Raw genomic sequence first — 23,868 nt, forward strand, 5'->3', positions numbered from 1 at the left:
CTGCTGTTGCAGGACGTGTATGGAGGGAGGTAGCGCCGCTATCTCCCTCCATACAGCGCGGGCGTCAGCTGTTTATTACAGCTGACACCCGCGGGCAATAGCCGCGATCGGCTATTATAAATAGTGCCATTGAAAAATACAACTCGTCCCGCAAAAAACAAGCCCTCATACAGCGACGTCGATGGATAAATTAAGGAGCTACGATTTTTTAAAAGGGAGTAGGAAAAAACAAAAATGGAAAAAAGCAAAAAAGCTCCGTCACTAAGGGGTTAAAGGGATTTTATACTAAAGGGGTTTCTCTAGGCTAGAAGCCCCATTTTTCAAATACTTTATTAGAGTGTTTAGACTCGTTTGGAACCTTTATTTTTTCGTTAGAGGAGAGGCGAGGGACCTAGCACATTCATGCATAACAAGGTAAACCCGTAGATTTCATTAGGTACCATGTAATGATTAGAGGGGTTGTACCAAAATTGAGTTCTATCCATAGAATAGGTGATAAAAATCTGATCGGTGGGGGTCTCACTGCTGAGACCGCCACCGATCTCGAGGACAGGGAATCTGTGTTCCCCTCTTCCAGTAAGTGTGGGGTTGTTGCACTCATCCTTAGTGACATCAGATTGAATGAAGTGGCGGTCGCACATGTTCCACTCCCTTCACTTCTGTGGGGCTTACGGAAGTCCCTTTGAAAATGAGTGGAATAGCGCTGCACAGGTACGATTGCCGCTCCATTCAATTTCCTTACTGCAAAGATGCAAAGAGTCCGAAGTAAGGAGGAGGGAGGAAATGAGACTTCAGTTCTCGGGATTGGTGGGAATCTCAGCTGTGAGGCCCCCACTGATCAGACTTTTATCATTTATCCTGTGGATAGGTGATAAGCCATTTTTGGTGCAACCCTTTAATTTCTCCTGTGGTGGTGCTGCAGGGAAATTGACCACTTGCTGCCAGATTTCCTCGTAGATTACTGCTGATTGCTAGGGGTCCATGTAGCGGGATGGGGATAAGGAATAACTTGCTGATCAGTGAGGGTGCAACTGATGAGAGCCCCGCCGATCCTTTAAACGGAGGTCCTATATCCTTCATTTTCCACACTGCAGGCTTACTGCACCCCACACAGCGAGGAGGAGACTGAATAGAGTGCCTTTCCAAATTATTTTCAATGGGGCTGCTGGAGATAGAGTGGCAAGTGCTTGGGTGATTTCATCAGCCCCATTAAAACAAATGGAGCGGCAGCCAGTGCTTCAATCATTATGACATCATTGTGGAGGGATAAGCAACCTCGGCAGTGACAGGCAGAGAGGGACATGGGACCACCGTACTCAGGATCGGTGGGAATCATAGCGACGAGACTGCCACCCATCAGCAAGTTATCCCCTAATCTGTGAATAGGGGTAACTTGTGACCCTGGTACAACTCCTTTAAAAAAGTTTTCTCATTACTACACAGTTTCTAATAGTCTAACATATCAGTACGTCATGCCATAGCATTACGATTGAGGGGGCTCCAACCTTTGAGCCCGCTGCTGATCTCGAACACAAAGGGAAAAGAGTAATTCTCCTTCATGCCGAAGATCGGTGGGGTTCCCTGCTGTTTGATCCCAACTAATCAACCTGTGATGGAATATTCTATCCCTTTAAAGTAACGATTTCTGCCTGGAGCCAGGGAACCCCATTGTTCTAAGGAACCCTGTTAATGAAACACTGCATTAGAAGGCTACATCCTACAACTCTACATTGGATAATGTTCAGACTGGATGGACATGAAACCATTCTGTGGCATTGGTCCTCCACTTCAATTATGCTTTGTGCCACTGATCTACAGAAAACGTAATAACTTTTCATTATATGTTGTATATCTCTAACTTACACTAAATTTCAAAGTGTACATTAACACATAAATATCAAGTCTACTTAGAATTTCATGCTGATATTTCCAAAGTTGTGATTTTTGATCTCTATGAATCATTAAAAGCTAGACAATAATACAAAGCATAAGTAAGATGTAAAGAAAGTCATATGATACAACACTCTAAGAGATAATCTGGAGAGCCTTCCTAAACTATTCTACATCATGTTCTAGGTCATGACCCATAGACTGTGACGCCATAGTCTGGAGGAGGCTGCTTTATTGATGTTTATATGAATACCCATGCTTTTCTGATATCTAAAGTGTGTTGTTACAAACTAGAACAATATATCATTGTACATTCAGTTTCCTCCAAACTAGGTCAAACTGAATGTGCCGTGCATCTTCTGGTGCAGTGGGACATAGCAGTGCACAGCAGAATGAGTTCCACACTGGCCAACATCGCCAGCATAGCTCCGAACAGTTGAGTTATTGTGCTCAGGGTTGCTACTGTTGGCCGTTGCTTTAGTCAAGGCCAAAGATTCCTCATGATTCACGCAGGAGCCAAGACATGCTGCAAAGAGAACTGATGAGCAGGAAAATAAGAGGAGGAAAATATTACATGATTGTACATTCTGATTTTTAAGCAATACTCCAGGCTTCAAAATAGCACCATGCCTTGTTTTTGAGTTTAGGTCAAGTGAAATATGGAATCCATTGTGAACCACCCGAGGCTGGACGAATCCCAGGAGCCAGAAATCTGCTGCTGATACCATTTTTTAGGTCCTTTTCTATTGAGTCTATTGAATTTCTTATTGCCTGTGTCAGGACAGTGGTTATGCACCCGCTTAACCACATAATGATTTGGTTTGAGGCTATTCCTGAGGGCAGCGCCATAGTCCTCTGGCTTTCACCCTTTAACCCAACAAGTCAGGATCTGGTCTTCGCTGCGGGGGGCGACCATGCCATTAACTCAGGAGTAGTCTAGGAGTTGTGGTAGCTAATGCATACTTGGTAGGGTTACTGTAAAAGCAATTTCGGAGTAGCAGAGAGATGTGGTCGTGTAAGTTGAGGGTAGAATAGGCAAGATTTTTTGTGTAGCAACATAGCAGGGTTAGGGCAGTAAACAAAGCATGAACCAAAAACAAGTTGAGGTCAGAAGTGGAGAGGATGGGAAAGCTGAGTAAAACAGGCACATGTCAATGCAGGAGTCAATCAGAACAAGAGAACGCCTTTGTATATTAAACTGGATGAATTGCTCAGACATATGTTAGTGAGGGAGGGTGCTTTACATAGACAGAGGCTGTTGCGGATTGGCTGGGGATGTGAAAGCTGGGTGCACGTGCTGGCCCTTTAAGAGACATGCTGGCACGCAATGGGGAGCAGGAAGCTGACAAGAGATGTGCCTCTGTCCTCAGACAACACGGAGGACACGAAGAGGGGGTAGGGGACACCCGTCCGCTGCTACCAGATGCTGTAACAGCCAGACAACTAGTAAAAAGAGTAAAATTGACGCGTGAAAGACCCCAACAGGCTTAAAACAATATAGATTTCTATACATGAGAGATTTCAGACGGCCACATTGTTAGTTTACACCATTTTCAGCTGACCATCAGTGCCTTTTGTGACATGAACAAGAGCATAGCTGGCAACATAATTAATGACATTTAGGCTATGACCTGGGAAATACAGGAACCTCTAGAAGTGCCCATAAAGCACCCACTTTGGTGTAAATAAAAAAAAAAAAACGCTCCCTTTGCATGCATTTCCTAGGACCGGTAGCAACTGAGTCTGTCACATGCTGACTGGTAACATAGATCTGCTGAAAGGTCGATCTGCCTTATCAGATATTTTTCTGTAGTTTTCCAGTGCTCTACGTGAAATGTCATCAAAATCAGTTAGTAGTTTTATCCAAATTTTTGTTTACAATTTCTTTTTTTTAGCATTGTTGTCCAAAACAACTTTCGCAGTTCACCTTTAAATAACAAGTCATTCGGAAAACGGCTGTCTAAGACCGCTTTCACATCTGCATTGAGGTCCCGCCGGAGATCCTGCCTAAAATACCAAAAGGACCACATTCAGTGCTTTTTCTTCTGTCAAAAAGCTGGACAACCCAGCAGAAACGAAACAGACTCCATTATAGTCAATAGCGCCTGTTCAGCGCTGTTCGGTTCTGGCCTGACACGGAGCCGTCGGCTGCGGGGAGTCCCCTTTCCAGCTCCCAGAACGGAGAGCGGAACCCCGAGTGCAGGTGTGAAACCATTAAATCTACAATATGTGGCCAGCTTTAGGGCTTATTCAGATGTGCGTATATCGGACGGGTTTTTTACGCCCAGACGATATACGCTGTCCCTCTCTGCAGGAGGAGGGTCCAATAGCAGTGCACTGAGCTCCCGGCCCCTGCCCTCTCTCCGCCCCTCGCCAGTATTTGCAATGGGAGGGTGCGGTACAGGGGCGGAACTTAGATCCGCAAACAATGGCAAGGGACGTAGAGGGGGCGGGAGCTCAATGCACTGCTCCTGGCCCGTCCTGCCTCCCCCCCCCCTGTAGAAAGGGACAGCGTATATCGGACGGGCATGAAAACCCGGCCGTTATACGCACGTCTAAATAAGCCCTTAGGTTGTGCTTATGTGCTAGTATATGGGCTCAGATTGTTAACACGATATGTACATATTCTTCACTACGGCCCATATTCAAGGTACAATATTTCTTTTATTAACAGTCTGCAATACTCCTATTTCTGACTTCATATCCACTATATTCAACCCCTGTTTTTTGCTTCACATGGTTTTTTTTGTTTGTTTTATCAAGTTTTGTATGAGTCATAACTCCGAATAAAAAGTAACCAACCACAGTTATTCTCTGCAGCCCTCCACCCTGAGCTCTGAACATTTCTCCTTAGCACGGTTTATTCTACAACTGTAGCTATATTGTATTTGGCTTTTTCCTATTGTATTTGCAGCTTTTGTGCTTCGTGTTTTGTAGCAGCTTGTTTTTTTTTTCCATTCTCAGATTTTTTAGTACTCTATGCCTAACGTATTTCTTTGTAAGACACAAAGGATCAGCTGGCGAAAAACATTCCTCGCAAAATAAAGCACTGCACCAATAATAACAAAATGTGGTGTTCTGCAGTCTTTTTATGATGGTTTTACTTTAGAAACTTTATTAACAATTTTCCTTTTTGTGTAAATCTATCAATGTCCAGAGCAAAGGCCGGCTGCACACGAACGGGTCGGAGCCCGCAGTGGAATCCGTCCCTGAGCGCAGCTGGCGTCCGCACGTACCTGTCACTTTTCTTCATAATCTGTACTGCGGATGCTTGTGACCACCTTCGGTCATGCACAGTACAGATTTTTTTTTTTCAAATGTTTATTTTTCCTGCGCAGTCGCTAGGCGATGACGCGGAATCCGCAACTTTTCTGACTGCGGATTCCGCAATGCAAATTCATTCTTTTTTCAGCATCCACCTTCTCATTACAAGTAAAAGGGGTATAAAAATCTACAATTGCTATTGTTTTAGCAAGAAAAGGGAAGGATGGTCATCAGCACCTTATACAGCTAGCAAGATCTACTAGAACTTTCTGGTAGGACAGAGAGGGTCCAAACATAGTGAGGTAAATGTCTCCAAAGTCAATGAGATCCAGTAGTTGACAACCCAAGACCCTCACAAATCAGCTGATCGCTGAGCTGATGTGTATCTGGAAACACAGCTCCATATACACTGCAGTGGCCAAAGATAGTATTACAGATATTTCCCACTCAAATGAATAGAAACTGTACCTGCACTTCCATCCCAACCCACTGCAGTGTGTACAGAGCTGTGTGTTTCCAGATACACATTGGCCTTGTACACTAGCATAGGGGCCTGGTGAACAGCTGATCGACGAGCCACAGCGGTGGCAGATGGGTAAGTACAGTTTAGTTTGTTATTTTAATACAGGGGGTCCTATTAAAGCAGAGTTATCTGCTAACCGAACGATCCTTTAAATATTCAATTTACGTGAAAAAATCCAATAAAAAGAACAGAAGAACCAACCAAATAAATTCTCTGCTCTGGTCTGCTTGTGGCAATGACATCTTCTCTACAAGATGTGACCACGATAGCCAATCACTGGTGCTTTACTGAGGCCAGTGATTGGCTGTTGGTCATGAGTTAGAGCTGTGGCATTAACAATGCAGCTAGGTAAACAAAGTCCAGCAAGAGGATGAGAGCAGGATTGTCGGATAAGTAATGGCTATTTTTTATTTATTTATTTTTACGCCATTTACCCCATTGGCTAGATTTTGTATGTTCTTAGACAACGCCTTTAAAAATAAGTCTGTACCACCGGTTTTCCCATAGCCATGTATGGATGTGAAAGCTGGACTGCGAAAAAAGCTGGTAGAAGGAGGATTGATGCATTTGAGCTTTGGTGCTGGCGAAAGCTGCTGCGTATGCCCTGGATGCCGAGAGTAACAAACAGAAGTCCTGAATCGTATAAGACCTGATATATCACTGGATGGCAAGATGGCCGGAGTCAGACTCATGGATTTTGGCCATGTAATGCGAGCAGAGTCGCTAAAAATTTTTATAATGCTTGGACAGATCACTGGCAAAAGAAGACCTGGCCACCAAAGGACACGGTGGCTGATACTGTCAGAGCAGATACTGGCATGGATATCACACAACTTAAAAGAAGTAGTGCAAAACCGAAAAACATGGAGGGTCCCCGAGGGTTGTGAACGACTAAACAGCTAACAATAACAACCACATGCTTCAATTACATTTGTCTGGAGAGCAGGAACCAACGCTAACGGAGACCATACATAGGAGCATACGTGTCGCTTATGGACTGTATTTTTTTCCCTTGAGTTTACAGCTCCTATGCAAACATATGTGTCTCCATGAGGACACGGACTGTCGGTTGATTAGGAAGAAGAGTGAAAAGGGTGTGTGTCTACACGGGGATTCTTTGTAGTCTCTAATCGTGGAGATGTAGAGTCCTGCATAAGAGCTGTTTACCCAAAGCGGTACAAACGTTTTCATCCAAACAATTTACGGAATCGCTTCGGTTTTATTTGTAGAAGCACTGGAAGACTAACCAGAACTTTCTTGGACACGCATGGGCTGATCAGATGAAAATGTTTAGACGGATAAGAAATCAAATTTTCACAAAGTTTGGAAAAGAAATTGTTATTTTGTGTAAGCCTGCTGACCAACGCCTGTGTGCGACGGCTTCCAGGACGCTCATGATGACCTCTCAGCTACTTGTCCTTTTCAAAAACATATTGTACTTGTAAGGGTTCTGTAAGGAGGGAGGGAGAAGACAGTGAAGCCGCGCTGCCCTGACAATTTCATCTGTTACCCAAGACACAAAAGGGCCAGCCTCAGGGCAAGTCTATTACTTAGCAACAACATATTCGGCATGTGACAGGGTTTTGCAAGCAGGAACGGATATTAACCCTCTGCACGCTGTAGCTGCTTCTTTGACGCTGCTCTTAGAAAGCTAGCTATGCTTTGTTCATCAAAAAGGTGCATCTGTACTGTTTTATGGGGTAGACGTCAGTGGCTACAAAAATGTAAATCTGCATTAGTCATTGTTCACTTTAGCGCTTTTTGTCTCAAAATTAAAACGGAATTTTATTTTTTTGTTTGTTTTTTTTCTCCATTGATTTCAATGGGTTTTCAAAAAACTGAATGCATTCAGTTTGCTTGCTTTCCATTCTGTAATAACAGCGGATGACCGGTTTTGAGTGCCATTTCTGTCTAGGAGAAACGGAAAGACAAGACTTCAGTGGACAAAGGAGTGCAAAAAAAGTCTTGCAGCAGCGTATGAAGAATGTTATCTGGCTTTTTTGTATCAGCAGTTGCTGATGATGAGAATGTTCTCAGAATGTTGTCATCTGGGTTATTCCAGATCTGCACAGCTGTGATGTGCTGCATGCCTCCTCCAACCACCAGGAAAATTGAGGCATGTACTGAGACATATCTGAGGTACATTGGTGGTAGAACAGTTGTTGCTTCTGTTCCTGGAGGATACAACATATGATGAGTTTTAATATAATACAGCTCCTTATGGAGCTTTTCTATCCATTCTTTTGATCAGTATTCACAGTCTATAGGTCCAGGCCCTCCAGATGGTCACAACACGTGCTAATAGACCTACTAGACTTGACTGCGTCCCGTGGAGCTTTTTGGGCCATTGTATACTTGGTATATAATCATAATAATCTTTATTTGTATAGCGCCAACTTATTACGCAGCATATATGTTTTTTTTATTAGAACTAGAATTTTTGAGGTTTTTGCATAATATGTGAAAACTAAGACAATTTTAGAGAATGGTTACGAGAAGTCAAAATTGAGTTTTCATGGGTTATAATAGTAGTGATAATTGCTGTCATACAGTATATTAATGGTTTGCTGAGTGCGGTTTGTCCTTGAATATATCCTTTGCAAGCTATTTACTAGATTATGGACTAAACAAGAGAAGAAGTGTCATTTCTACCATGTTTTGGTGAACGTCCCTGAGCTTCGTCCTGAGGTTTCTTCTGAATTCCCCAAAACAGGATTCAGATGGAATCCTGAGACAGAACCATAACCTTCCTTTACTGAAAAGAGTTCTTTGTTTCAGCAGGTTTCTGTTTGTTTCTGAAATTTCGTGGATGACCATATTGGTTCCTGTTTCAACAGTGAAAGCCAAAGGTTTCATCCTGGAGTTCGCACTGAATTCCATCTTCAAGAATTCAGAGGGAACCCCGGTACATACACCAAAGCATGGTGGAAACGGCTCCTAAGTAAAACTTGGCTTTGGCCACCAGATGTAGGTTGACTGACAATAGATTTCATCGATACAATTGCAACCATGGGCAGCACGGTTCGAACGGTGACTACTCTCTTCCGATTTTTCTCAATTTCTCAGTGACATTTGACATCATAGATCACCAACTCCTCCTCAGTTTGCTTTACTCTATTGGCCTTCAGGACACGGCACGCTCCTGGTTTTCCTCCTACCTGTCTGACCATTCAGTGTATCAGTTGATGACTCTACTTCTTTTCCTCTTCCCTTGCTGTTGGGGTTCCTTAGAGTTCGATGCTAGGTCCTCTCCTCTTTTCCATCTACACAGCTCCTATTGGACAAACTATTATTGTATTTAGGCTTCAATACCATCTAAATGATACCCAATGATATAATTCTTCCCCTAACATCATGCCCTCACTACTACAAAGCCCCATTGATTGTCTGCTGTCTCTTAACACCATATCCAATCTATATCTACAACTGAATCTCTCAAAGAATGAATCTCTTGTGTTTCTGCCATCTACTTAAGCCTGATATCTCAATGTGTGGTACCACCATAACTCTTTGATTTCACGCCCGCTGTCTTGGGGTCATATTTAACTTCGATCTTTGCTTCACTGCCCATATTCAGTCACTTGCTCGCTCATGTCACGTCCAGGTCAAAAAGATCTCCCGAATCCACCTTTTCCTCACTGTAAAACCTATGAATTAGGCTACATAGCTGAAATGCATCATATAAGCTGCCTGGCTCTGATTTGGTTATTGTGTACTTTCTTCCAATAAGGCCGGATGCGTATTAGGTTGCCTGCAGATGGCCGGGTCTTACCCGCTGCGAGAATTCTCGCAGCGGGAACCGACCCGCGCCCCCGCAGGGACCAGTGCGGGTCTCACCTTCTCCCGCGGCCAGGCCGGTGGCCCAGGAGTGACACAGAAATAGAGCATGCCGCGATTTGTTTCCCGCGTGAGATTTCACGGGGACAAATCGCGTCCGTCTGCCTAGGATTGCGTTTTTTTAATGCAATCTTATGGCAGCTTCCACAGGCGGAAATTCTGCGGGAAATCCCGACGCAGAATTTCCGCCCATATGCAGGGGGCCTTACAGACGTAATACCGATGACATTACAACTGTCGGTCATTAGTATTTTCATCAATATTTTCCTTAGTATTGTTTTTATGTTCTACTGGGCAAATCTGTATTCGCCCAATAGAAAATGATAGCAATACGGAGGCAGAAACACAAAAATAGATCATACCACACATTTAAAAAGTGGCCATATGAATAGATGCATGGATTTATATTAACTCCGTATTACGGTCCCTCCCCAAAAAAACAAATATGGAGATAAAATACTCTCGTCTGAAAGCGGCCTAAAATTTTTGGAATCGGCATCGTGTAGCTCCTCCGTCTGTGCCGCTGTAGTTGTTTTTCCTAGCCCAGAACACTTAGATTACTCTAAACATCCGTTCGCATGTTTCCATCACATCTATAAATACTAGAGTTGAAAAAGAAGAAAACTTCTAAGTAAAGTGGGAGCAAACAAAGCTTTTATATCCTGTTAGCTGCAGATATAAGAAGCCTACAATTAGCACCGCTCTGTCTGTCAGATATACCTGTGAATGTTTCTCTTCGCAGTATACTAATCAGGATTGGAGAATTTCTGGGCTGCGTTTGAAGTCTTAGCAGCTGCAAAGGTAGCTGTGCACGGGGTGTAATTATCATCTTTTTTTTTTTCTTCCGTGTAATCACAAGAACAATAAACGGGTGAGAAGGTATAAAGCTGGCTTTTTAAGATACATTACTAATAGTCCTGTATTTTCTTATGTTTATTTCTTTTCTTCTCGGCGGATATTCTGACACCACCCAAGGAGATAATAATGTAGAACTGCAGGACGGAAATAGGAAATTCTGTATGTTCGATATCCTGCAAAATGTTCTTGCATTAAGAAATAGGTAATAAGAAAGTCCCAAAGTGTAATTAACATCAAGGAGGGGTATGAGGGCTGCTTATTGATGACAAGGAAGCGGATCCGGGCTGATGTTGTAACCGCGGTGTTGGCACATGCACCCTGTGGTTCGGCACTCAGCACCGATGTGTTGACATCTTCCTGCTGCTGTTGTCTTGATTGGTCAACGGGGAGGTCAGTTGTCAGCGGGCCAGTCCGTCTTTATTGTATAAATGCTGCTCGTTCACATCAGCATCGGAGGTTCAGTCCAGAACCTCTTTCGCTGATTTCCACTACCAGTAGAAAATTTGTCTTGCGCTAATTCGTCCTGTAAGTTCTGGCAAAATGCCAGCGTGCTGTCTGGAAATTAAACGGACTTCATTATAGTCAATGGGCTCTCTAAGACAGATCCGCTTGGCTAGGGGGTGCCATTTCTAGGTTTCCTGATTGAAGTAGGAAAAAGGAACTTCTGAACGCTAATGTGAACAAGCCCTAATATTGCCATTTTCATCTGTTCGAGGTTTTCCCCTTATCCATCCAGGGATAGTTTAGGAAGTCAACAGGTTCCGGATGTGAGGCCGCCCTTATCAGGGCAATCATCCCACTTTAGGCAGAGTTTCTCATAATACTACCTTAGGGTGAGATTTTCCTTTTCCCGCTTATTTAGGTTTGTTATTGATCCTTTTGGTTCTCTGAGATTTTACAAGAGTTTATATTTGGGCCTTTTTGTACAACTATTACATTTGACCTGCATCCGACTCCCTCCTATATGACATAACTATTTTCGCATAGGCCAGAAAGTCTACAATACAGTTTATTTTAAGGGGTTGTCTGGTTTGGAAACTTTAAGTGACCCTATCCTTGAACAATGAGAGGAAAGGATAGTATTACTTACAGTTGTTCTTTTATGACCTCACTCCAATCTACTAGTCCTCAGTCCTGTTTTTAGCTATTCCAAGATGACCAAGCAATCTTCACACTAGTGAATCCCTAGAGTGCACTGGTAAGGTTTGACTACTAATGCAGTGTTCCTGCTCTCTGATTGTCCAGAGCTGCTCATGTGATCAGCACTGTCCAATCAGAGAGCAGTGCACAGTATACATTAGATAGTTAGAAAATTTTTGCAGCCATCTTGAACACCCAAAAGCAGTACTCAAAACTAGTGGAAAAGAGGATGGCAGAGAAGCACAACTGCAGCTAATGTACACCTCTCCCCTCCGATTCTGGGGCAGAATTTTGTCCCGAATCTAGAGGTACATTTTAGTAAAGGGGAGGGGTCCTCTATTCAATTCCCTTATTTATTAGTCAATTCAGACAGTGGTAAAAATGCGGGTGCGCTGCTGGGATATAGAACATTTGCTGATAGGTTCACCCACATATTGCAGCTAATCGTTGAGGGTCCCGACAGAGAGCGGGCCTTGTGATTAGCTTATTATGGGGGGGGGGGGGGGGGGGGCAGCAATCTTCTAATAAAAAGAAACTGTCTAAAATGGTCCGATTAGTTCTCTGTTCACACTTGCACTTGTCTTTTGCATTGTTTGCCTACATCATAATGCCAGATCTGGCACAAGATGGGACCCATTGACTAAAATGGGACTGTGAGGTTTCCATCCTGCGCCTTGGTATTTTTATTTTTGCTTTGAATTGTGTGTAGATGTAAACAGTGTCTAAATACTCTGCTAATCCTCCTTGTCTTGTCGGTAGTTCATGTAAGTCTTTATTACCATCTCATCTCTATGTTCCTTTGGCGTTTTCCTCAATTTATAGCATCACCAACGTCCTTATTCCAAGAGATACATATACCACATGTCTTTCTGGCACATTGGTGTCCAAAAGTATATGCAAGTGTAACTAGTGATTTGTATAGAGATATAAGCTTGTTCTCACACTGTATATTTAAGTCCCTTTTCATGTACCCCATGATTATATTTTCCTTGGCAGCAGCTGTCTGACATTGGTTGCTACGTTATTTCCTAAGCTGTCACGTTCTGTCTCCTCATGTTTCATGAGTGGAAAAGAACTAAACAGGACTATGTATCACGGAGAAAAAGTCTCTTGTTTAGCAGAAAGAGTTTGCTACTAGATGTACTTCAATGCATGTGGTTGCCAGGTAGTTTCAGCTATGCTATGCAAGGTTGTAGTTATGGCGGTCAAGATAGGCAATTTTCACTGCAACCCGATAAGGATGAAGCACCATGAATACATGATGCCTGGTTCTGGGCTTTAAACCTGTACCATTGTAAATATACTGCATGGTATATACCCAGCTGCTCCTGCAGTCTAGCTGGAGTAGGTTGGGTGCTCGGTTGTCAGAAATAGCCGGGGACTCCGAGCAGAAGATACAAGTCTTTTCTTCTCTTTTTCAGCCAATGACGAAGCATCAGTGCCATTTAATCTATTGGACCCGGCAATCACATGATCGCCGGCGAACCCCGGCATGGCAGAGATGATGGGTCTTAGCAGATCCCAGCCCAGCTCTGCAAGTGACTACTGTCATCAGAGGGAGCAATTTGCCCCTGTGACTGGGGCTCCTATAGATCCGGCTCCCATGAATATCCCAGTCAGCATGTATTTACACGGCTAGAAAATCTGACCTACACTACACCTGTTTACCTGAGATCGTATGACGCATTCTGCGCAAAAAAGTGTGATAGGCATCAGATTTACTTGCTTTTTTCACACTCGTAAAGAAAATTATTTCTAGTATTTAAAATGGTAAAATAATGTATCAAACGCGCAGTCACATCTCATGGCACGCGAGCGCTATGTGTTTTTTTCCCATGCTCCCATAGGAAATAACGGCCGTCCGGTAATTCTAGAATTCAAATTATACATCGAAATGTTGGAAATAAAATGAGGAACCCTTACTTGTGCTTTATTTTACCGCACTAATTTCAAAAATAAATAACTATAAATTTAAAAAAAATAGATTTCTAACATTTCGTAAACATTACCCCTAGTAAAACAAAAAAATGGTCCAGAAAAAACATTTGTAAAAACACTACATTTTTCAACGTGTTTTACAACATTTTTAACGACATTGTAAACGCATCCCATTGATTTCAACGGGCGATGCGGGCGTCAGAAACGCGCCGCACGTTGAAAATAGAAGTTACAGAGGTCGTTTTAGCGTGCATTATAAACACTGTGCGAAAACCCTCATCTGAGCAGCCCCATTAAAATGAATGGAGGCTTGGCGCAGCGTTTTTAGCGGGGTTGGAAATGACAAAAAAGTAAAAAAAAACATTTGTGTGAGAGAGGCCTAGGTGTCTTTAAGCAACCTTTCCAACGGGACAGAATATTCTGCAGGCTAATAATAATAATCTTTATTTGTATAGCGCCAATTTATTCTGCAGCGATTTTGAGGCACATGGGGAACACAAGCAATCCTAAAATTACAGAAATTACAAAAGTTACATATCCTATTCAATTATTTGGAAACCAAGGGGGTGGGGGTGATAGAGAAGGTACAGGGGCAGGTGGTGGAGCAAGGGGGGACACAGCAATGCGATGATAACATGTGATATACAGTTTTGAGGACACAGGCAGGGTGGGGGTAGTGCAGAAGGTGCGGGGCAGGAAGTGTACATAATAGGCAAAAGTGAAAAGCTATAGGGAGTGACAGGGGGCATATTGTGGGGATAGGGGACTAGATCAGGAGGTTTGGTATGCTTCTACGAAGAGGTACGTCTTTAGGGCGAATCAGAAGTTCCATGTGTCCGGGATCGTCGGATGTTTTGGGTAGTGCGTTCCAGAGGGTCAGTGATGCTCTAGGGAAGTCTTGGAGGCAAGCATGTGAGGTTTGTATTAGAAGGGTGTTTAGTCTGAGTGTTTTAGCAGAGCGGAGCGCGTAAGCTGGGCGATGGACAGGAGGGAGGTCATGTACGGTGGTGCAGCACCATGGAGAGCATTGTAGGTGAGAGTGATGAGTTTGAATTGAGTTTTGTAGTGTATGGGCAGCCAGTGCAGCGACTGGCATAGTGTAGAGGCATCTGAGAAGCGTCTGGATAGGAAGATTAGAGTCTGGTGTGGGGAAGGCCAGTGAGCAGCGAGTTGCAGTAGTCAAGTCGGGAATGGAGGAGGGCGACAATGAATGTCATGAGAGTGTCCGTGGTGAGGAATTTAGTAAGGACTTCACACAGGCGAGAATCTTGCCTGAGTTTTGTGTGTTGCAAGACAAAATTCGCATGAATATGAACTTCATTCTTTAGAATGGACTTATTCACATTAGTGATCTTTTGCTGCAAAGTTAAAAATCCAGCATGTCCTATCTTTGGGTGTTCCCTCGGAACGCCTTGCCCATTGTTTTCAATGCGACCTTTAAAAATGTATGATGTACATGTGAGTGCGATGCCATGTTTCCCATTGAAATCAATGGGAAACACTTGCAATCCTTTGACATATGTGAAACCTGTGCCTGAGAATCACAATTTCAAAGAAGTGAAGCAAAGCAGTTTTAAATTAAAAACTCATCCCATCAGCGTGAAAAATGCATGTTGACAAGCACGATATCAGACCAAGTTTCTCGGCCCGATATTGCGCTCACTCATGTGAATGTAAATTCTGATGTGGAATTGCCGGAAGAATTCTGCTATTTTCAAGTCCGCACGTTAGCAGTGTGGATTTAGATGCTGGATATTACGCAGGAGGGCCTATTCTGCAATGCTGTTGCGGAATATTCCATCTTCTGTGAAGGATCCTTAAGGGGTTAAACCTTATTCCAAATTAGAGTAAGAGGACCTGACGTCCATGTGTTTTGTGCTGGCATGCTCTGTTGTACAATGTATTTCTCCAAAGTCCTTTCCCATAGATGTTCATTTTTGATCTCCTCCGTTGGATCAGTTTCCTTGTACGGGCTGGAAGGAGGCGGCCCTCTCTACACCTCTTCTAGTAAGTCCTCTCGGTGAGGACAATAAGGGCAGTGATATGAGGTGTTCTGATCACATCCACGGTGAATATCATTAATTAGAGATGCCTCTTGTGAGACCGGAGCACATCACATTGTAGAATCAGCATTTTGGCTCTGTGCATCCTCTCGCAGGAAGGGTTAGCTCTACTGAGTTGTGTTTTATGGCTTCAAGTGTGAGAGCTGTAATTAGTATCCAGGAAATGTATCATATGCTGCATGCAGATATTTTCTTAGAATTGCATATGCTCAGGAAAATCAATGCAAGCTATTAGTGTCCTGGCATCACACCGAGACCTCCTCCGTAGACTCCATGCTGCTGTTCTGGAACACCTGGAGGATCTCTAGCCCACCTATTTTGGTCATGCTCATTGATTAAAACTTTTGGTTGGATGTTAAATCCCTTATCTTTCAAATTTGAGTTTCTGTATCCTCCTCAATCCTTTTTATTTTACCACCGTAGGCCTTATTGTAGCTGCGTCCAAGAATCACGGCCATGTGAAGCATTGGATTCCAATGCATTCATTCACATGAGCAATTTTCGGCCGAAGATAGATCATCCTTGACCGAAAATGGCGACCAGTTTTATACGATGCGTGAAAAGATAGCCCATGCCCTATCTTTTGCCGAGATATGTTAGAAGCTCCCATAGACGTCTATGGGAGCTGAACAAAAAAGGGAGGGGGAGGGAGTTTAGCTGCGTCCAACGCTGGGAAAAGAATACAGCTGCCGCTATTTAAGCATTAGCAGTCATTCCGAGGATTTGACCCAATTGCTGTAGAGAGCCTTTAATATAAATGGTATCTTGTATATCCGCATAACAATACACTTACCATACTCTAGTGTTCTCATTTTCGCAGACCACTATACAATGTAAGTAAGTCACAGTTTTTCTGAAGTTTGTCCCCACCCCTGTGATTTTACATTCTCCGGTCCCACCCGCAGACTGTATGTTCTTCGATAGGATATCATGCGTTCACAATATTTTGCTGACGGCGTTACATTTGCAAGCAGACGGTAATTAACATAGAAGTGGATTTCTTTCATGGGCCGATGCTTGATGTGAGCGCGGATAGACCGTGCAGAGCGGTGTAGGAATCTCTCATTAATGCCATGGTTACATTGCTGAGGGTTCTGCTCCGATTGTTTTCCTGCAATTTCGCCTGTGCGCTGTGTAAACCGTACGCGCCTGGCTTTGGGTGAGAATAATTAGCTGAATGCTCAGGGAAGAACACATCGGGGTTTATTGATCTAACGTCGCACGCAGGTAGCATATGTTCTCTATCAGCAGTAGAAAATACATTTGCCTATACTGGGTCAGAAACGCCTGGAGTGTGCTGTCTACACCAAAATGGATTCCAGATGGCGCCGCAGGGAGAATTACGGGTCTTGTATCATACTGATGATGAGCTGCATGGAGTTTTGGAGGGTCAAATCCTTAAGATACAGGCGGTGGGTATATGGTATAAAAGCTTTATTGTATTTAGGGCGTGTTGACACGTTGCAGAAACGCTGCAGTTCCGTTGCGGAGCATCCGCACAGCAAAACTGCAGGTCGGAGTAAGGGCTTCCCCACACAGGACGCACGCACAATACGCAGAGAATAGAACTCGTTCATTTACATTTCCTTTTTTTGTGTGTGCATTTCTCATATATGCAACTAAATACAATATGCTCTATTTTGTGTGCATTTGCGCACCAAATAGCCCCATAGAAGTCTATGGGGGTGCACAAATACACAAGGGGATGCACGAAATACAGCACAACACCGTGGGGAAAAGTAACATCTGGACCTCACTAGGCTAAAAAGTCTTTTAAATCACGGCAAAGGGGTGTAGCACGTATATAAACTGGCCTTGCGTGCGCAAAAAGAAAAAAAAAAGGACAGCACGATGCATAGGCACGTGCGCAAAAGCATATCGTGAATAGCGCGAATATGCTGCGCTGAAGTCTGCAAATTTACACATACACCTCCTTAAGGCTCTTGCACATACTCGCACTTGCAGAATCACTTGTGCAAAGCGCAGCCCATAGATCCAGTTGCTTTCAATAGGTTACCCCATATTCTGTGCTTTTGTACCCAATTTTCGAGTGCGCAAAACTATACATGGCATGCTCTATTTTTGTGGACATCTATGCACCCAAGGCACCTTAGGAGGCTATGGGGGTGTTCTAATGTGCATTCCGTCTGCACAAAATTGCGCACTGAGTTGTGCAATTTAGTGGTGTTAACAGATAACACCGGGGAATAATTAGGCTGTTCAGCCATTCAATTCACAGTAGTTGTATCCTGCACCAATGTAAACTGTTCCAGCAGTGCAAAAAAATACGGGCATAAGGAAAGAACCCTGAGAAGGTTTGAAAGCTCGCTATAACATCATGTATTTTTGTTAGCCAATAAAAGGTCTCATATCTACAAGATTACTTGGTTTCTCTTGCTCGGAACAATCACAATTTGCTCTACTGGCTAACACGGTACCAGATCTTTTTTTATTTACGGTATAGAAACATGCATGGCTGAGACTCCCCCGTATATAGGCAGCGCCTGATGGTTGCATCAGGGGCATAGCTAAGAGATGAGGAGGGTTGACATGTGTCCAAGGTACAGAGTTCTAAGAGGACGCCACAAGTCCCACTCCTCTGGCCAAGGTATTTAAGATATAGGCCTAGAGCAGCATACTGAATCTATGCCCCAGATGGTGGAAAGTCCGGCCAATACACAGACATCACACATCCATCCATGTCAGAATGAAGACATCACTGATTTGCATATTATGAAAGGTAATTTTATGAGTTTGACATATTGGGTCTTATACATGAGGTATCATAATGGCAAACATTTCCTTTCAATGCATTGCAAAGTAGAAGCAATTAGTCTTCAGGACAAGTATGTAGCTCAATAACAAAGACACTTTCTCGGTTTTTTATCTGTAGACAGAATTATTAGTATTATACTTAGCATGTGAGGAGCTTTACAGTGGGTATGTCAACAGACCAATGAACTTTAAAGATGGCCATCCAGAAGAAGAGGTCCTTAGTCTATTTTCAAATACCTTTTTAGGGAACACTTAGCTAATACATGGAGATATCCCATTCAGAAACCTCATTTATTAGCCATATCGGAGGTTGCCTATGAAGAACATGTCTGGAGGACCCAACTTTTACATAGTTACACTGGTAAAGTACTGATTTCTATGGGGGTTGTGTAATACTTTATTTCCCCTGTGGTGGTGCAGTAGGGAACACTTGCCACCAGGTTTTCCCACAAGTTATATCTGATTGCTGGTGGTCCCATCATCAGGAAGCCCTGTAATATGTTTATCATCGGAAACAGATAGAGATCGTAAAAAGTACTGGACTTGGTGCTAACCTTGAAGGCAGCACCTGGGGAACCCCAATTTTCACCCTTGACCCCTCCAAACAGGATACAGTCTTTGTTGCGGGGTCCCCGAGCTGTTACTCATGCGTATAGTCATGGCGATGTGGCAGCTGATGCTGTGCAGAGCCATTTAGAGACTTAACAAGGTTCGGGGCAGGAGGCACAGGTACGATAGCTAAGTCTAGGCAGAGAAGGTCAAAGAGCACAGAAGTCGGAATGAAGCAGGAGTCAAAACCAGTACAAACATGAATGGGGCTTTATCACAATGGCTGATTTAGACCAAATGCTGAAGCCCCCACCCTAGGGTGTGGATGCCTAATTTAGGGAATGCAAGGAAAGGATTGGATACGGGCAGGTTTAGAGAACATGCACTGGCAGAGAAGGGACAGGAGTATGCATGAGCCCTATGGGCAGAGGCCTGGGTGTGAGCACAGCATGGCAGGACTGAGCCCAAGATGTGTAAGGAGAGAGACAGTGACAACCATCCATGCCTCCAGAAACAGGTGAGGTGCAGTGATAGCTCGCCATGACACAATCGCTTTAAAGAATTTATATACGTAGGCTATTATACAGATCCACCTTTCGACTGATTTATAGGAGAACACACAGTGCCTAAAGAGATCCCATTGATCCTGATTGGCCTAGAGGGGTCAGTTAGACAGTTTAGTAAGTGGGTGAAAGCAATGTACAGCCCTCATATTCCAGTTCTTGGATTGTATAGCGAGCACACTGGCTTCTCCTTGCTTTAACCCTCAAAGACATCTTTCAGCCGGCCATATTTATAGTCTATGAAAAACTGCACCTTAAAACGTGTCATTTTAACTGAAGTTTAATTCCATTGAGAAGCAATCATTTTACTGCAGTTTCAAAGCCAATCTGCATCCGCTGCGGAGATCAATACCTCTCCGAGCTGGAAATGGCAGCTGTCCCGCCTGACATTGCTACGTGCGTTCTGCGCTATTCCAAAGTGGTGGCTCAGATTAACCACAGTTACAGCCGTCCTATAAAGCTCTCAGCCACTTCCCCAACATTCGCGTCACCTACGGATCGATGCCTTGTGCAAAGACCGGTCATTTAGAAGGGAGCAAGGATGAATAGGAAAGTGACCCAGACGTCTGAAGGCTTTAAGATAGCATCACACCCTACAATTTGTAAAACGGTGGCTTTAGATCGCCTTACGCTGCAAATTGGCACTTTATGGCACAAAGTTTGGATAAGTGATACTAGAAGCTGTAACTTTAGGCCCCCTCCGTATTTGTGCACGTATCTTCTCGCACAATACACAGTGGATAGAACACATTGACTTTAATGTTTTAGTTCACATGCACATATTTTCTGCAGCATGCTCTATTTTCTTGCGCATTTGCACCAAAAGTCCCCAAAATTAGGTATTAATTTTCAGTCCGATCGTTGGTTGCCATCGCTTTAGCGTGTTTTTTTACATACACGCAGTAGCGCCTGGTGTGAATGACTTTAAATATGCTAATTAAGATCGGGAGTCAATCATGCGAATATAAGGTGTGTACGGGCGAACGTAAAAACGCATACCCTTCACTGTGCAAAAGTCACGCTATCGTGCGCATACCTGCGCATTTTTACTGCACTTTCTGCGCTGCCTGATTTAACCCTATCCAATCCACTGTCTGACCTCTGAAGACATTATGATTTAAGGCTGTACAGCTCCAATGTTGGAAGACGTCCGTCAGGGTTCTCTTTCTGTATGTTGCCAGCCTCTCTGCTGTCGGAGCCTATCCAACGTGTTACCTCATGCAGTACTGGCTCTAGCCAGCAGATAGCGCCCTTGTATAAAGGCAGAAAAAGAGTAATCCCCCTAGGAAAACCAGGATACAAATTGGATTGGAAAGGGTTAAAAGGCTGTGCAGCCTATTGGTTCCCTGTGTTTTCGGTTGCTTTAGACTCCTAAAGTACCATTGGTGCGCAGGCCGCGAAAGCAAGAATTAACCCATTGAAAACATTGGGTTCTATTCTCTGAATATTGCGCGCTCATACTTGTTTATCTAAAGCCACCCTAAGAGCAGCTTCAGGCCAACGTATTTTGCAATTCACTCACTCCTGCGCAATTTTTTTGCACAGAGAATGATTGTATTTCCGCAGGCTCCGCTCGCTGACGCGACCGGGGGAATTTAGACGCCTAATTAAACCAACGAGGTGATCGTGGGTATGTGCAGAATTTTGTGCGTGTTTGCGCACCTCTCATAGACCTCCATGGGGCTCTTTGGTGCACAAATATTCATAAAATAGAGCATGTCCAAAAAAAAAGAAGTGAGAATGAACCCATTGAAATCAGTTGGTTCTATTCCCCGTGTTTTGCAGGCAGGATTGTCCTGCGCACAAAAACTAGCAAAACCACGCTAATCTGAAGGAGCCCTAAGACACGTTTTCTGTGTATGGTAATGAGTATAGATGCTATCCAGATTGCGGTGGCTCTTGGTGGAGGTATCCGTGGAGCGCAGCAGACGATCGCCACGGACTCGAGCGCTAAGCACTTCTTGCAGTAGATTAGCGTGTAAGAGAGAAGGATTTCCTGCGTTGGGAGGATTTGGATAAGACTTCAGCCTTGTGTCTGTCAGTGCTCAGGCTTGGGAGGTGCGCATCATGCAGCGTGCAGGACAATGAATGGGATTGATCTGTCTATTGTGTCTGGTGTAATTACTGCTTACCACCAAGAGCAAAATGCAAAAGAAGTCAGTAACAACTGAAAACTCTGCAGATCACATAGTTGGGAACTCTAGAGGCGTTGGGGAAATAATTTATAATCCAGGTGTAGCGTCAGGAGTCAACTTGAGCGACGCATTGTACAAGAAATGTAAGAGATTTAAAGGGGACCTGCCACAGCCCTGCACCATAAGATGAGTTATAGGGGACGTGGCGGAGCAGGGGGATGTAGTTTGTATACTCACCCGCTCCCATTATCCAGCGGAATCCCCTCTGCAGTCAGCGCATGGCATGAAAATCTTGAGAGTCCTGTGTGCACCCTCTTCCAAAGACTTGTATAGGATAGGCCCACTTTAAGAAGAAACCTATTGGACTTTCATAGCAGGGCTGGTGCTGCTTTTTTGTTGCAATTGCAGTGTCCATTAGCTGTATGCGGTGGAAGACCCAACTGAGGCCAAAAGGACACGCTTTTGGCCTCCATGAGGCTGGTATTCGTTGGCACACCTTTTTTCTGCTGCATGGAATAGTCTTCTGCAGTAGAGGACATTAGCTCTGTAATGTGGCGCGAGGTGGAAGACGCACCGTTTTTTTTTGTTGGATATGATTTTTTAAGATTTGCATAGTGCCGTAATTCTGTAGAGTGCTAAGCCCAAAGGAAAGTTAACTACGGCAGAAGTGAGAGGGTAGTGCTTACTGAGGTCAGACCATCATTACAGTGTATGACGTCGTCGCATAGCATAGTAAGGCAAAAAAAAAAGATACATACCCATCCAGTTCAGCCTGTTATCCAGTTTTCCTGTTAAGAAAAATGATTATTTCTGACTTCAAATCTGGCAGCCAGAATAATCCCCGGATCACCGACCCTTCTGAAGTTATTAATGATTATAACATATATTGCATCGCTTAAGAAAGGCGTCCAGGACCCTCTTATACTCTTTTAGTGAGTTCTCCATCACCATGTCCTAAGGCAGAGAGTTCCACAGTCTCACTGCTCTTACAGTAAAGAACCCCCTTCTGTGTCTGTGTAGAAACCTTCTTTCCTCTAGACATAGCGGATGCCTTCTTGTTATAGTCACAGGCCAGGATACAAATGATGATGTGAGAGATCTCTGAATTGTCCCCTGATATATTTATACATAGTTATTAGATTGCCCCTCAGCCGTCTTTTTTCTAAACCCCAATTTTGGTAACCTCTTTGGGTATTGGAGTCCGCCATTCCATTTATTACTTTAGTTGCCCGCCTTTGTACCTGCTCAAGCTCTGATATGTTCTTCTTAAGGCCGCCTGCAGACGGGCGGGATTTCCGCTGCTAGAAGCCTGCATAGGATTGTGTTAACAAACGCAATCCTATGCGGACGGCCGCGGTTTGGCCGCGCAAAATCTCGCGCGGCAAACAAACCGCGGCATGTTCTGTTTCGAGCCCCGCACATAAACGTCACTTACCCGCCGCCGGCTCCGGTCTGCGCATGCACCGGCTGCCGGGCAGCCAGCACATGAAAGCTGCGGGGCGCGGTTGAGTACGCACTGCTCTCTGCAGGCGCTCGGGTCAGGTGCCGCGGCGAAAATTCTCGCTGCCGGATCCGACCCGGCCGTCTGCAGGTGGCCTAAGTATCGGTGCCCCAAACTGTACACAATATTTCATGTGTGGTCTAATCAGTGACTTGTAAAGAGGAAGAACAATGCTCTCGTCATGAGCCCCTATACGTCTTATGATTCACCCCATAATCCTATTTGCCTTGGCAGCAGCTGCCTGACACTGGTTGTTCCAGTTAAGTTTACAGTTAACTAAAAGTGCTTTTCCATGTCAGTGTTACCCAGTGGTTTCCCATTTAGTGTCTAATGATGACATGTATTTCCTCTGCCCGTGTGCAAAATCTTAACATTTATGTTAAACCTGATTTACCACTTTTCTGCCCCCAACTTATCCAGATCCTCTTTCAATCTCCTTGCGTCCTCTCTTGTGTTAATATCTTTACATAGTTCTGTGCCATCTGCAAATATTGATATTTTACTGCACAATCCTTCTACCAGGTCATTAATAAATATATTAAAAATAATTGGGCCCTGTACTGCCCCCTGTGGTACCCCAGTAGTAATGGTGACCCAATCAGAGTATGTACCATTAATACCCACTATCACTGAGCCAGTTACTTACCCACTTTCACCCATACCACACCCTTGTGGGTTCTTCACCAATTAAGAATTCCTAGTTGGACTATTAGTGGACACAAAAAGGGGTTATCCCATGAGAGCAGGTTATCCCCTATTCTGTGGATAACTTCTAAACTTGCTCATTATTGGGGGTTTGACCACTAGGACCCCCACCGATCCTGTAAGCAGC

At 44.0% G+C, this 23,868-nt stretch overlaps 1 protein-coding gene across 5 annotated transcripts in view; it reads left to right on the top strand.

Annotated features, from left to right (window-relative positions):
• The window catches only part of NCAM1 (neural cell adhesion molecule 1), a 324,148-nt gene that overhangs the window by 108,061 nt on the left and 192,219 nt on the right, over positions 1-23,868 (top strand). The window lies entirely within an intron of this gene.

This window comes from Eleutherodactylus coqui, chromosome 6, assembly GCF_035609145.1.
Source record: "Eleutherodactylus coqui strain aEleCoq1 chromosome 6, aEleCoq1.hap1, whole genome shotgun sequence".
In the NCBI taxonomy this organism is placed as follows: domain Eukaryota; kingdom Metazoa; phylum Chordata; class Amphibia; order Anura; family Eleutherodactylidae; genus Eleutherodactylus; species Eleutherodactylus coqui.